Genomic DNA, 11,968 nt, shown 5'->3' on the forward strand with positions numbered 1-11,968 from the left:
CCCCAAACCTCATTCCCTGAAGCTGCTGCTCAAACTGCAGAGTTTTATTGGGTTGGGAGGAGTACAGAATGAGTGCCAAACCATGAAGCAAATGGTAAACACTGAAATATTGATGGCGCCAAAAAGAACCTGAGGGAATCACAGAGGCTCACATTACTCAAAAACCTAGTGGGTTGATAAAGTTGCTTAGCCATATGTCTCAGGACAATAAACATAAATATGCTGCACAAACTCCAATTATGAGGGAGACTAAATCTTTCAAACAATAAAGAAAAACAGTTAAATTCAGGCTTTTAAAATATTTATTGTCATTTTCATCTGTTAGGCCCCATAGGAGGATAAATTGAAGAAAGATTTAGATTTGAAAATAAATGCCTAAAAAAAAAAATCCAAACTCAGAGCTTACACACTCTAAGAGAACTCCGCCCATAAGTTATCATTGTTTAGAAGCTCCACAGCTTCTGATAAAAGAAAGAAAAAAGATAGAATTGAAATGTTTGGACAACATATTTTGAAAAAATTTTTAAATACATTCTTTGGGGATTTTAAGTAGCTGGACTGAGAACAAAACACCTTCACATTTAGCTTATGGTAGAGAATGTTTGAAAAGTATTTGTATTTCTTTAGGAAGTTCAAAGCCAAATAATTTGGGGTAATTGCTTAACCATCTGGGAATACCAACCCTTTCATTATTTTGGTCTGATCTCAGAGAGATGCAAACATACACTGCCGAGTCGCATCAACTTTTCCACTGTTTATGTATCCATGCTTATGCAGATAGAAAAAGTCACAGGCAAAAATGAAAGTAGTTTGATTTATTGGGATGGATGGAGGGTTTATGGGCTATTTTTTTTCTTTCCGTCTGATTTATACTAATGTTGCTACTATTACCATGATTTCACAACCACATTTTCACAAATGTTTCCTGCATGATGCTTCCTGTAGAGCCAACAAGATCCAGTGCTGTACAAAAGCAGTTGTGGAGCGAGGAGGTTCTTGCCCAGATTTGTGTGGATTCCCCCTAAAGGCCAAGATGACAGCCCAGAATTCTGAGGGATCACAGGATAAAAATAGACTCTCAGCAAAACCCAAGTAACCTGATAACGTTATAAATAGGTAAAAAAGTAAAGGAACATATGAACCATTAGATAACAAATCTAGCTGCATGTCAGAATCACCTATAAAGTTTTTAAAATACAGCTGCTCAGATTCTTAGGCATTGTGATTCAGTAGCTCTGAGGAAGGGGCCAGATGTTTGTATTTTTTCAGACCACCATAGATTGTAGTCAGGAATGAGAACTTCTGTCCTGTAAGAACAGACAACTCCTAAAGACAGGGTAGGGGTTACTCTTCATTTTATATCCAAATGGATGTTTCGACTTTTTTTAGCATGTGGATGTATTTATAATTATAATTGTAATATATTATTATAAAAACAGTTTAATTTACAATAATACATACATCAGCATTTGTCCTTGCTGTATGTCCTACAAATGTCCCTCTTCTCTGCCCCTCCCAGAGCAGCTACTTATGTCTTCTCTGCTCTATTCCTTTGACATCCAAATGCAAGATCCCAATGAGGGCCTTTGGTCCTCAGCCAAGACTGCGCATCAGAATCACTAAGAAGCTTTTCAAATTATAGATTTCCAGCCCCTAACCCAAGAAGATACAATTCAGAAAATCCAAGGAGACATCAGAAATATGCATTTTTTAAACTCTCCCCAGGGAATTCTGTTCATTTGGGACCTGCTGTCTCAGAAAGGGGGACAGTTCTGCATCAGTCATCCGCACCTCAGAGTCTGGGGATGCAGGACAGATTCGGCCATAGCTGGTCAGGGAAGGAGAGGGCATGCAGAATGGCGCTCCATGTGGCGCGGGAGACACAGGCAGGAAGGACAAGCACACACCAACTATCCCAACCACAAGTTTTCTTATTCTAGCCAAAACCTTGCACTGGACAAATTTTGGCGTCATCTTTTACCCTTTCACAGAGTCCTAGATTGTAGAATACAGTAAGCTCTGTTGCCTTTCACCTGTTTTGGTGTTCGGGACTATTTTCAACTAAATAATACATGCAAACCCATGACACTAAAATGAGAAGCAGAGCGGACAAAATCTTAAGTTCCCAAGCACAAGGGTAAGACTAAAGATCCAGTTTCCCGGTTCCGGCGGTGCCTGCTGAGGGCCTGGCGGATGCCCAGGGGAGGTCCTCTGCTCACAGGAAGTCCCAACACGCCTCCTGGTCTTTTTTTCTAGCTCCTCGTCTGAAAGCGCTAGGACAAAATCATTCATTCAAATCCTCAGGGTTTTTGCTGGCAAACCACAAGAATGTTTTTTGAAAAACTCTGTGACCACCTGAATGAAAGTTGCTAGGAAGTGGAAAACTTGGTTAAATGTAACAGAATCAGTTCTAGACATTATCAATGTAGATTAACATAAAGCAAGTCTAGAATCAAAATAAAGTAGGAAAAGCCCAGGAGAGTTTTTCAAAATCCCGGAGAACTTGTGCAAATTGGGCATGAATGGCATTTAATTATCTAAAGAGCTAGTGAATCTGTTCACAATCATAATATGATAAATACATAAATCACAAAAAAGTATCAAAGCTTAGAATTTCTTTAAGCCCATATTGTAAAGACATATTTACTTATTCAGACACATTTACATCCATACTGATACTCAAACAAGATTCAGGAAACAATATACATGAAGGTGACACTTCAATGATATTTACTTTTGCTTTTGAAATGGAGATCTCTCCCTCTTTAAACCATATGTCTTGATTCACAATAACATCTTTTCCTTCAAATCCACTCACTTGGTTTAATTTTTCTAAGTGCTTTTCTTCACTAGCTTTCAAATAAATTATTTACCCCGCTGAAAACGTTTTAAACATCAACCCAGCCAAAGCTGATGTAAGTGAACCCAGAGGAATTGACGACACACAAAGTGAAAGTTTTTTTCGTAAGTGGGGCTACAGAAAAACAAGGAAAAATGGATTGAAGAATAACTTTAACTCTCCATTTCCAAGGAGGAGAACTGAGTGCTAGCCAAATTGGGAGATGAAGATAATATTCCCAGATTTGTCCTTTTCCACACAGGGGCAATGATTAGTATATTCAATGATTAGCCTGTTACAAATGGGCAGGTTGCGGGCAGGTTGCTCATTTTCAGAAGTAAATTGTTCCACAAAAGATTGTTAGAGTACTTTGTCAAAAAAGGACATATTGCTGCAGGCTACAGTAAACACTTAGTGTGGCTGAGTTAACATACAGGATTTAATTAAAGACTTTAAAAAACAAAAGTTATCAGTGGGCAGAAATTTCACGAAGACTTATTTTGTGGCAAATGACCAAGGACACACAAAAAAAGAACTGGGATTTTCCTCAGGTTCACAAAGCAATAATGAAAACTTTTAGACTCTGACTTTTACCCTTAAATAAATGGGAACAGCTTTGGCCAAAAAGGGGATTATGTACTGGGTAGCTTCCCACCTGGATTTACAAAAATGCTCCCAGAGGATGAACAATACCCCTTTTAAGTTTACCTCACCTCAGCTGGATGCAAAGGAGCCAGAAACATGTAGAAAACCAAGAGAAACGGGGCGGAGCTTCTTCGTGAAGCAAGTGTGGGTGAAGCAACGAGCTGGGGTACGTTCCCACAAGAAATGTTTATATCTTCGTTAAACCAGAGACTACAGCCAAAGAGATGCCTCTGGGGACTAGGAATCAGAATTCTTTTTAACTTTAGCTTGTAATGAACTACTAAAGAGATAAAGTAAAACAGAAAGGAAACCGCCTTACTTTCCTACCCACGGACCCCAGATCCCTAGATTCAGAGTGAGATGGATCTTGGAATTCACAGAATCTGACTTCTCCATTTTATTATTTTATCATTGAGAAAACTGAGGCTCATGGGAAGTTTTTTTGTAAACTTCCTGTTTTCCCTCCGTGCTCCAGTCTGGTCACTTGCTAAGAACCTCCGCTCACTGCTGCGCCAACTCTGCTCTGGAGCCCTCTTAGAGGCAATAATTTTGGTTGGCAGAATCCTTCGATGGAATTAACAAACTGCCCACAAGCCACCTGCTCCCTTTTCCATGCACACGTGAGTGCACACACAAGCTCGAAACCTCACCCACAATGGACAAAAGCAAGAACAAATCCTTCACCTACACAGTGGAATGACACGCAGTGAGACCTGGCACATGGACACGATGGAGTTATTGTAAAAGCACAGGGCTGGAGACCACTGCTGTATAGGAATATGATAATGAAATAATATGCAAGAGAAAAAGGCAGATTAAAAAATTCTATTTATTTGCTTTGGAGAAACCTGACAAACATCGACAGTGGTAAGTCGTGTCCATAGCATGTACTTTTAATAGAATGTGATAAAAATAGCAATTTACCTCTGTGGTCTGTTCCCAAAACATACATCCCCAGTGTAGGCATATGAAAAACACCAGACAAATCCCAACTGAGAGGCATTCTGCCTCTCAATACTCTCAAATACTTGACTAGTCCTCCTCAAAGCTGTCAAGGCCAAGAAGAGCAAGGAGATATGACGATTAACTCTGATGTGGCATCCTGGATGCCATCACTAAACAGAAACAAAGACATTAGATAAAAACTAACGAATTCTGCATAAAGCATGGACTTTAGCTAATAATACGGTGCCAATATTGATTCATTATTTGTAAAAATGTACCATACTAATGTAAGACAGTTGGATTAGGAGAGACTGGGTGCAAAGTATAGAATAACTCCCAATACTGTTTGTGTGGTTCTTCTGTAAATCTAAAACTGTTCTAAAATAAAAAGTGTATTTTTAAAAATTCTATTAAATGGTGCACATACTTGTGGTTTTGAAGTCAGAGAGATCAGCTTATAATCTAGTTTCTGCAAATTAACCTTGTAACCCTGAACAAGTCTTGCCTTCATTTTCCTCATCTCTAAGTGTTGTAGAAACTGAAGGGTGACCAAATATGCCAGCCCAAACTATGTCACACTGGCCTAAGGATTCTTTTGATCATTTTAAACTGAAGGCAATTGAGAAATAGCAGACACAGGACGAACTCTCTGCCTTCTCCCTTTCTGTCTGAAAGCAGGGCATGTGTTCCCCTCTCCCATGCCAGGAAGAAAACTAGCTTCATCGCTGGAGAAGGCACCTGGAGCTGTAGTCAGCATAACAAGTCTTACACAGGAATATGTAGGTAAAATGAAGCTACCATACATACCCAGCCAATGTCACACAATCTACCACCCCTAGAGCTCCTAATACCCTTTTCCTTTATTTAATCACTTCTCCACACTTTATCACCCCCTGTTAAAATCACATATAAGCCCCCAAATCTAAACATTTATTTGGGTTTTCAATTCTTTTTCTGTGAAGCCCCCATGCTCATAAAAACATTAATAAAATCTGCCTCCTTTTTCTCCTTTTAATCTTTCCCTTTGTCAGCTTGAATCACAGGCCCTAGTTACGAGTCTAAGAGGGTAGAGGAACAGTTTTTGCTCCCTTACAAAATCAAGTGAGATCACATAAACTGTATGTGGGATTACAGCTAAGAGATAGGAGTCTTCAATTATTTCCTTTTTATATGACTGTGGGAAGTACCTTCTTCAGAATTCAATTTCCTCATCTAAAATCTAGAGGTAATAATAGCACCTTTATCTCAAAAAGATGTAAGGAAAAGATGAGATGATGGTAATGTAAAATGCCCAACAGGGTTCAGGACATGTGGTCCATTACTGTACACAGTCTCTGCTGCCTAGTGGGCCCTCGATCAGAGACCATTCCTTTCCCTTGGCTACCCAGGTAAAGGCACCATGGGGCCAAGGTCTGCTCCCCAGCTTTGTTAGTTTAAAAAACCACATTTTATCCATCCAGTTATGTGTGATGAGGGCCAGAGAAGCTGAGTCATCTTAACCAAATTTTCAAGAGATTGGCTCACAAACCAGCAGCCTATTACATTAAGTTGGTTGGGAAATATAATGGTCAAAGGGACTATGTCTGGCTGTGCAGCTAGTTCCTCCCACTTGCAACATCTGCTTGAGAAACCATCTCAGGCTCAGAAGCCTTCTCGGGAAGGACTGGGATGGAGTGCAAAGGATGTGATGGTCTTGATGGAATGTGTAGCCAGCTCTCGGGAATTAGTTGCTTGTCCACTGCTATGAGCTAAACTGTGTCTCTTCAAAATGCCTGTGTTAAAGTCTTAACCCTCAGTACCTCAGAACGTGCTTATATTTGGAGAAGAAGCCCTTAAAGAGGTAGTTAAGGTGAAATGAAGTCATTTGGGTGGGCTCTGTTCCAATTTGACTGGTGCCCTTAAGGGAAGAGAAGATTAGGACACAGACAAGCACAGAGGGAGACCTTGTGAAGCCACAGAGAGAAGGAGGCCATCTGCAAGCCAAGGAGGAAGAAACCAGCCCTCCTGACACCTTAATCTTGGACTTCTAGCTTCTAGAACTACAAGAAAATTAATTTCTGTTGTTGAAGCCACCGAATCTGTGGTACTTTTTTATGGCAACCCTCACAAAATGATACCCCCTTGGGGAGAAAGGCCTAGAGGGCCCAGGACAAATACTTCCTCCTGTCCCATTCTCTTCTCCAGCTCTCCTCTCAAAATGTAACTACAGCACATATTGAGTCATGTTACAATTCATTTGCATAAGAAAGTTGTATAAATTTATTTGTATGAAAAAATTTTGTTTATAGAAATAAATTTATTTTTAGAAATTCCTACAAATAGATCATCAGAATCCCTTTCTGAAATTAAGAAAACACTCTAGTATGGAGTTTGTCAAAGTAGGCTTTTCTACAAAAAAATGATTCTTGATAAAACACATTTGCAAACTGCTTCATACTATAGTTTCTTTTAGAAGTTCACCATGTACATTAATATATTTAAAATTCTGAGAAGTCCTTCAAGAGAGATGTGTTTCAACACAATTTAATCCAGTTTTTGCAGTGATTATTTGGTCTTGCAACTCTTTCTTTCTAGCAGGTTTCTATTTACAATTCACTCTGAGAAATGTTGTTCTGGTCTAATGCTTCCCACTTACCCATCATCACTTAAATGTGTCATTTCCTCAGAAGTGAGTTAATGTCATTCTTTCTATTCCCACAGCTTTTGTTTTTCAGCGGGTGACAGTTCTTGGCTGTCTTTCAAGATTCTCAAACTTCTAGTTTTTTTTACACACTACAGAAGAATTAAATTCTCCTTGTAAAACAAGGCAAAAGGAAAATAGAAACCACTTGGGTTAGTATCATTATCTTGTCAGAGCAGTTAATAATAGAAGTTTCTACAAAGAATCAGACAATATAAGAAGCTTACATGTACTTTTTTAAAGGCCATCTTTTTTGAGGCTTTCTGAGGATCACAAATAGCTGGTATTTTCAAGGGCCAGATAAATAAGAGACCTAGCTGGGAAGCTGTTACCTGTGTGATGGTTGAAGGGACCTTTCTAGAAATGAAAATTGATCTTATTTCTAACTGTCTTCGATTTGAGGTTTTTCTTGATTATAAAAGAAAAGTTAACTCAATGAGTTAAGAACTGCTGTTATTTATAACAGATTTTTATCTTCTCCTTGGCCAATTGACCAATGGAACAATTATTCCTCTTTTGATCTGTTCTTCACCTTCATCTCTCTTAAGACCCTGATCATCATTTCAGACTCAGCACCTTGGGAGACAGCAGCTTCTCACAAACAGATAACCAGCTGGAGAGTGAGTGTAATGACTCAGTTTCTAAAATGTGTGAGCTGGGATGAAACCTACAAACCTGCTAATTCCTCTTTAGAACCACAAATAGACTTAAGAAACTGCTCAGAGGTTTAGAACTGAAAAAGAAAACAGTGACTGCCCCATACAACACCTACCCGCTCCCCATTTTTCTATCAATAGAAGGAGAGACATGGGACCAGATTATAAGGGGCACTGTGTGGTACCCAGCAAGAGCAGGCAGTCTCGAAGAGCTGGCTTCCAGCTTGGGCTAGGCTACTTACCAGCGGGGTGACCCTAGGCCATCCAGTCAACCCCTCAGCCACACTTTCTCCCCATTAAAATGTGATCTCTGCTGCCGTGCCCTCCTGTGGGTGGCTGCAAGGAGTTAAATAAAATCAACTGAGTTTGTAACTGGATGACATTCATAGGGGAGGTACAGACTGGTGGCCCATCATTTTCCTGATGTGATTTCCTGAAATTTATTTTACCTTCAATTTTTTAATTGGGAGATTTTACTTAAAAATCCAATTTTTCCATCAGAGTTTTAGAGACTTGGTATAAATAAATTTATTTGCAGAAATGTAAACAAGCAGCTAATCAGAACCCCTTGTTGAAATTAAGAAAACGAGGTCCTCTAACATTGGGCCCACAATCCCACATAGTGCACCCCCTTTTCATGGGGCACAGGCTGTCAACATTACCTTTCTGCTGACCACTACCCATAGGTAATAAGACCTGCTGGGTACACACAGGCTTTTCATTTCTTAACCCTTGTGAAGGAGTGAGTTGCAATACTAGGAGTCAGACTATCTGCATTCCAACTTCTTCCTGGACAGGGTGCTTCTTTGCACTGGGGTTGGAGCTTGGATTTACCTATAAATCCAGAATCACTGACAATATTGAGTTTTACCCAAGCTCTGTTCTAGAAAGCAGGAATTAATCCTGCCAGCCTTTTGTTTTCTGAAATTCTTTACCCTTTTGTGTTACTAGAAAGAGCTTCTGTGAAGAACCATCCTTCCCCTTATGGTTTAGATAAGACTTGAAGACATACTTTTGTTTACCTATGAAAAAGCCAAAGACCCTCCAAATTCCTATTCTTTGTCTTGTTAAAAATTAAAATTAAACTGAGTAAATTTGAAGATCAAATTGGCTTTATTCAACGATTTATGAATCAGGGAGCATCCCATCTAGCAAATAGAAAGGAGCTCCGGTCAGCTGTACCAATAGGGGATTTTTATAGGCAGAGGAAGGTGGGTCTGTTGTGGGTCGAATTAGTTCTCCTCAGGTCTTGTCCCCACCAAAACAAAGAACTCAAAGACAGAGACACAGTAGCGAAGCAGAATACACTCCAAGGGAGGAGCAGGCCAGAGTCTAGGCAGACAAAGGCCCCAGTCTGTTAGGTGGGAGGCCTTTATACTACCTCCTGGCTGGGAGGCGCCTCTTTGACTGACAAGGTGGGGTTATTTGATTGACAGGTCCACCTGTACAACCATCAAAGTACCATGTCCTTTCCCATGATGAGGTGTGGTTTGGGTGGTTCTTAGTTCTGTTCCATTGTGCCCACGTTGGGATCTGGTTGGAACCGGTTTGGCCTGGTCCCAATTGGCAGGATGTTATCTCCCTACAAAGCCTTTGTTGTCTCCACATGGGACACCCTCCCCTCTACCTGGGCAGAGTTTGGGTGGTTTTTTCTTTGAACCTTATCTGGGCAGTTATTTCCTTGAACCTTACCTTCCCCTTCCACAGCTGCTCAAGTCAATCTTTCTACCTACCATTCCTAACAGGTCAGCGAAGTTACTGGGGAGGAATGGATTGTTTCAGGCAAAGTAACCTTCCTACAGTGGATGGCAGGGGTCTGTCATGCGGATTGCCTCACTGATGTTGACCAGGAACTACCAGACTGACTGGTTAAGATTATATTCCTGGGATTGACTGAAACTGCAATTAAGTTAGTTACTAAGTTTTGGTTTGGTGACAAGAAGTTAACACAGGTGACTCCATTTGGGGCCTGTTGTCTCTTCTTTAATAGTCTCAAAAATAATTAGCTGAATTTACCCCTTCCTTGCTATGGGTAAAATTGTGATATTTCCAGAATCTCTCACCTGGCCTTAGTGCATCTCCATATCAATAGGTGTTTCCAAGGAGTGGAGAGAAGGAGTCCATCTCCATATCAATAGGTGATTACACAGGTGACAGAGTGCTTATCTGGACCTGAGGGGATGGGTGGGGCCCCTTTTCCTGCAGCTGGCTCACCAGAGACACATGAGAGCCCAAGCGGACGACTGCTTGTAAGCAACGAATGCGTTTCCCCCACCTTATTTCTCCCTTTGACTGATTTCAGTTTCACAGGTATTTTGCCCTGGGATTTTCCCCCAGAGTTACAACCCCCAAAAAACCCCAACTAACTAGACACAAAGATAAAGTGTCTTGTTCAGCTGCTTGACTGGGGCTTCCTCTGAAGGCAGAAGCAATCCCAGCTGTAAGATCACCCCGCCTATAATTCCCTACTTGGCCCGTGAAAGTCTAAAGCAAAACATCCTGCGGAGACACTCTGATCTTGACACGTGGAAGGCCCTTCCTATTGCAGCAACCCAAGTAAAATTTTCTTACTTGTTCAGGTTTTGTTTTGTTTTGTCTTGACTTTGACATCCTAGTTCCTAAAAACTGTATAGGGTCTTTGCACAGACCAGAAACCCCTTTTAAGCACTCAGACATGACTGAGCCACAGTGTTGAACAGAAGTTGGTGGCTGAATGTCCTAGCTTAAGGGCTGTTGGAGAAAGGGAAGATCTAAGGAGGCCAAGAGGGAGAGCAGAACAAATCTGGAGATGTTTTGAAGAGAAGAGTGAAAGATACGCCTTTGTGATGGGCAGAAAATGCTCTGTAAATTATGTCTATTCACTCAAGACAATTCCTCAAGCTAAGATTTGCCACCTCCCCATTCTACCTCTCTAGTCCCATCTCCTCAGTTCCCTTACTGTGGTGTATGCTCTTCACAAAACCTCCAGTTATCTAATTAAAATCCAGCCCTGGTCACCTCAGTGATCTATTCAAAAGACTGTCGTTATTCTCCATTGTCTTTGGAGTCAAGACCAAAATCCTTCTCCCTGGCACAGGAGATGCTTCATTGCTTGGTCCTATCCTGTCTTTCCTGCAGCTTCCTGCCACCAATCCTCCAGCCACACACCCTCCTGATAAGCGATCCAAATGAAACAGGTATCATTATAACGAGAGGCCCAGGGCAGACCTGGCCTCCACACCCATTATTAAAATTCTGGTGGGCCACTGCAGGCCTCCAGGAGCTTTGTTTACAGAAGAACCAAATGCCCTGAAGGAAACAAGTTAAAAACAGGAACCCTGGCTTTAAGGTTATCTCAGTGCAAATGGTGCCCAGGATTTGCTGGCTATCAAGGGAAAGAGATGCATGGGGGTTATAGAAAAACATTGCCCTTCCTGTAAAACTAGGCTTTGTCTAGAGGACATCACTCAGATTAGATGATTCTAATCTTTTATTGTCTTTGAGCTATTTTACAACCTTTATAGTTGTAAGTAATTGATAGTAATACATAATGATTCCGATGGAAGTACAAATTCTGTCTGACCCAATAATGATTCCAATGGAAGTACAAATTCTGTCCAACCCATTGATTTCTCTAGCCCCTGTGGAAAAATTAGTTTGCTGCCATTTACATATTCATGTCAATATTTCTGATCTATCAATACAACTGTTCTTTGAGTTATAACGCCTGCTTGGTACTTTCATTAATTAATGAATAAAATAAAATCTTTAATGCACATATATATATATACATATTCATGATTTTAATTTTACTTACCTTCTAATAAAGTGTGAGATGCTGTCTGGTCCCACCCAGATTTCTTCTAAATCAACCCAGACAGAGGATGTCCTAGCATCTTCAGGGAGTTCCAGGAGACTGGGATAGTGCTATCACCACCTCAGGATTTTTTTAAGAGTTCTGAAACAGGAGAGACCTTTGTCACCTAGAGGGAGTGGCTCTAGCAGCTCTGCAGACACCTACACCAACAGGTAGAGGCTCCTTCTCCAGGTGAGTCAGAGGCAGCACTGTGCCCGCTGCCAGGTTCCGTGCTATAGCAGTGGGCGAAGGAGGGCCGGGTGGACTGCTGACCCTGGTGGGTTCTGATGGACATGAGGTCCAGTCATGGCAGAAGGGGAACTTGGAGTACAGGCATGGATGAACCTTTGAGCTCATCCAGGCAGGCA

At 41.0% G+C, this 11,968-nt stretch overlaps 1 long non-coding RNA gene across 1 annotated transcript; it reads right to left on the reverse strand.

Moving 5' to 3' along the window:
- Positions 1-292: 292 nt before the first annotated feature.
- On the reverse strand, positions 293-11,688 carry LOC118921936 (uncharacterized). Its single transcript, XR_005028560.2, has 3 exons — positions 11,562-11,688; positions 8,008-8,101; positions 293-1,653 (listed from the first exon to the last, which is right to left on the reverse strand). It is a non-coding gene; the product is annotated as an uncharacterized LOC118921936 (long non-coding RNA).
- Between the last annotated feature and the right edge of the window lie 280 nt (positions 11,689-11,968).

The sequence above is a fragment of the Manis pentadactyla genome, chromosome 1 (genome assembly GCF_030020395.1).
Source record: "Manis pentadactyla isolate mManPen7 chromosome 1, mManPen7.hap1, whole genome shotgun sequence".
NCBI lineage: Eukaryota > Metazoa > Chordata > Mammalia > Pholidota > Manidae > Manis > Manis pentadactyla.